Genomic DNA, 4,239 nt, shown 5'->3' on the forward strand with positions numbered 1-4,239 from the left:
GGCGTGCTCGGTGTCGGCGGCAGGGCCCCCTCCGCCTCCGCACCTCCTCCATGCCGAGCCGCTGCACCGCAGCCGCCGCATTCCCCCTCTGCCGCTGCCGGGATAACGAATAAGGGAGATGGTGCATAAGGGAGAGAGAGTGACGGGGAGAGAGAGAGAGTAAGTGTGGGGGTATTTAAATAAACCTAATAGGTGCCGGATCCAAAAACAAAACCATACATCTTTGACCCTAATAGGTGTCGGATCCAAAAATAAAACCAACATCTTTGATAGAAATAGGTGCCTATTATATATAATGAGCCTATTATATAAATGTAATTTTTTACGCTCTTCCTTAAGTTTCTTTCTTAATTTTTTTACAATTTATTTCTTAAATTTACATTTGGCTATAAAATAAGCCTATTGCTTAATATATATACCTTCTCCTATATTTGTAAACAAGAGTGTAAAGGGCCAAATAAAATAAATATTAGAGCACACATAATATGTTCCAAATTTGCTGATTTAAATCAACCAGTAATTGCACAAATCAGTACATTAATTTACAAATTAATTTAAACTCTAACTAGTAGCCCTTCTTGATGATCGGTCAGTACATACAAGGCTTCTGCATCTTCTTCATCTGTTTCATCATTTTCCGATTCGACATCAGTTGTGGGTAGTGGTTGCTCATTGGGTTGATCGTAGTCTTCTTCATCAATGATATTCTCCATTCGAACAATATTTCTCTTTCCTTCAAATATAACATGACGTGGCCTGGCAAATTTCGCGAGTGATGGGTCCTTGACATAGAATATCTGTGTTGACGGTCGTTATCGATCAGTTTCGACCATCAATATTACCAAAATAGAGGAGAACTAGTGATGCTTGCAATGCATATATCTGTTAGAATAATAATATTTCACTAGTATTAGGTATACTAACCTTTTGCAGAGAATGACAATAAAGTGGAGGAGAATCGACATTAACTCAGACGATAAATCAATCGGACGATGTCGAGAACCAGACTTATGTATAAATAGGACAAGAATTCAGAATTGACACGATGAATTGGGCCAAAATTCACAAGTCTGCGGAGTGGAGAAGTTCAGGAGGCCACCTGCCAATTTTGGGCCAGGATGGGCCGGCCCCTGGTTCGGCCGAACTAGGAGGTTCGGCCAAACCTGCCCTGGCGCCGTTGGATCCAAGTTTCGGCTGGACGGTGTGGATCACTCCCCAATGACGGTTGGAGGGCAATTTCGACCATTCCAACTGCCACCACCGTCATTGGCAGCCTATAAAAGGACTTCACCTTCTCACTTCACTCACACACCTCAAGCAATAGCTCTCTAATTTCTCTCAAGTTTAGTTTAGTAGTATCTAGCTGGTGGAATAGGAATAGAGTAGAAATCGGGAGTTCGGAAGGCTTCGGAAGAGTTCGGGTATGGCTCTAGTAGCTTTTCTCTTTTCTTTTGTAAGTTTTGCACTTTTATATTAGAATACTCTTCTAAATACATTTATGGTATTGAAATACTTTCCGAGTATATGAGTACTTACTTTACATTATGTTCATGTTATACTGAATATGCGGCTAGCTTATCTGGGAGATACTTTGGTGCAGGTATAATGTTTGCTTATGCAATTACTCTATGTCGTGACGATGATATTAAAGTAGTATCTAGTAGTTTAGGCGTGGTGTCTAGATTACGGGATATCATTATTTGGGGTTATATATTACGGATGAGAGGTGGGCCGCTGATGGTGACAGCTCAGTACGGTTATTCCTCCGCGCCAGTATATAATCCTAAGTTAATTCCCTAGGGAGGGTATTCCTCCGTATTTAGCCCCGGTTGTATGGTCATGACGGGCTGTCGTAAGGAACTCGGCAGTCAGGGGTGGCTTCTCAAAGTACCAGGAGGGCATCGGATAGAGGGTATTAGCTAGTATATCAGTTAACTAGAATGTATGTATACTACGTATATTAGAAGTATAAGAATAGATTTTCTTCCTCTTTTCTTTCCACTTAGCTTAGATGATTTATTATGAGGATGAATAGTTAATGCTTGTGTGTCACTCTACCCTTGGATTATCTTAACCCCTACTTAGAATATGATTATCACAAGTAATATATAAATTATTAGTTGAGTTGTCTCTACATGATCTTCCCACGGGATAAAATAAATACGATACCCTTGGAATACTCTCGGGTGAAATGCTACAATGGTATATGTTGGTATTTCTTAGCGACACTACTGGAAATATAATTCCCAGCAATAGCACTAGAAATACTCATGGTATATTATGGTTACAGATGTGATCCGCACGGATATACCATTGTAGCATTTCACCCGGGAGTATTCCAAGGTATCGTATTTGTTTAATCCTAAGGGAAGATATGATAAGAGAGTACTATGCTAATAGTTTATACATTACTTGTATACATCAAGGTCTATGCAGGGGTAAGTTTAGCTTAAGGGTAGAGTGACACACAGCTAAGGATTTAGCTAACTCCTACATCTCCTAATTATAGCTAAGTGGCAGTAGGTTAGATATGTTCTATTTCTGTACTTCTAGTATACAACATCTAGTATATTCTAACTAGTATACAACATCTTAGTATATTCTAACTAGTATGCCCTCCCGATGCATCGCAAAGTTACCTTGGGTTGCTGAGTTCCTTACGACAACCTGTCATAACCCTCCAACCGAAGTAAGATACGGAGGTGTATCCAACCCCAGGAAATTGTATGTAGGAATATAAACTGCGGGGGAGATGCCCATACTGAGCTGTCACCATCAGCGGCCTGTAAATCACCCAGAGAATATACCCCCAAATAATGATAAGCGGTAACCTAAGCTCCATGCTTAAATTACTACTTATTACTCTACAACCTTGCAATCGGTGCAGAGCACCTGAGTCCCCGGGCCATAGCTCTCAGCCTAGCTAGAGCAGACTTATGACCCAGTAATCAGACATAATACCAGCATCAATGCAAATCCCAGAAGGTTTAACTACACAGATTATACTACTTATGAATAAACTAAGACTGGTACTCGTACTCTATGATTGGAATAAAGTACCGTACTTGTATAAAGAAGAATATTATATTGATAAATGGAAGTCTTACAAAGAAGAAAGGAAAAGCTATAGAACCTTTACCGAACTCCCCGAAGCCTCCGCGGACTTGGAACTATTCTAACTCTACTCCACTAACACTAATACTAACTTTGTAGAGAGCTTTGATCCTTGCTTGAGTGTGTGTTGAAAATGAAGGAGGTGAGGTCCTTTTATAGCTCCCAATGACGGTTGTAGAGCATGGGAATTGTCGGAAATGCCCCGCAACCGCCATCAGGAGTTTATCCGGAGCGTCCACGCCAAAGGGGAGAGCCAACGGCTGAGATCAAGGTTCGGCCAAACCCTATACTGGCCCAACAGGCCTGGTTTTTGGCCTGTTGCTTCCTCCTCGGCCTCCCTTATCTCCAGGCCAAAATACGACTGGATTGGGCTCAACAAGGGGTCGGCCGACCCCCTATGGGCTCTTCTGGGCCCCAGCTTCCTCTAGGAGACTTCCATGTGGGCCCCTAAATCAGTGACATACATTCTAGGCCCATTTGTGATTATTAAATTGGACTTTTGGGCCTTCTCATGTAATTATAGATCGTTCGCAGACTTTCGACTGATTGATCGATATATTTCCACCTCCTTCTCTTCATTTATGAGTGCTTCTCCTGCATACATGTTAGTAGCACAGCATATAGTGGAAGTAATTATTCTATTTCAGAATTATGCATTGCAAGCATAGCTAGTCTTCATATATTGGATAATATTGACGGTCGAAACTGGTTGATAACGACCGTCAACAGTATATCCGTGCGCTTACGGATGAACTCTGTAACCATAATATACCAGGAGTATTTCTGCGTCATTGCTGGAAATTATATTTCTAGTAATGTCGTTAAGAAATATCAACAATCTGCTTAATGGATTTTGCGAGCACGAATGGCTCATTTTCGTAGCCAACATCATTCAGGTCAACGATGATCGTCCCGTGCTTATAGACCTTCAACCCTCTAAGAATTCTGTCGTAGGCTCTCTGGACCTTCCATTATATTTGAGGGATGAAGTGAATAAATCAAGTCATCAAACAAACATAATGAAATATCCGACGCCTCGAGAGAAGAATATTGGAGACATTGCTGGGCCTTTAGCCTGCCAGTCAACTTTAGCCTGAGATGTGCCCGTCAAACCACTCGAAGGCG

The sequence above is a fragment of the Oryza glaberrima genome, chromosome 2 (genome assembly GCF_000147395.1).
Source record: "Oryza glaberrima chromosome 2, OglaRS2, whole genome shotgun sequence".
NCBI classification, from domain to species: Eukaryota; Viridiplantae; Streptophyta; class Magnoliopsida; order Poales; family Poaceae; genus Oryza; species Oryza glaberrima.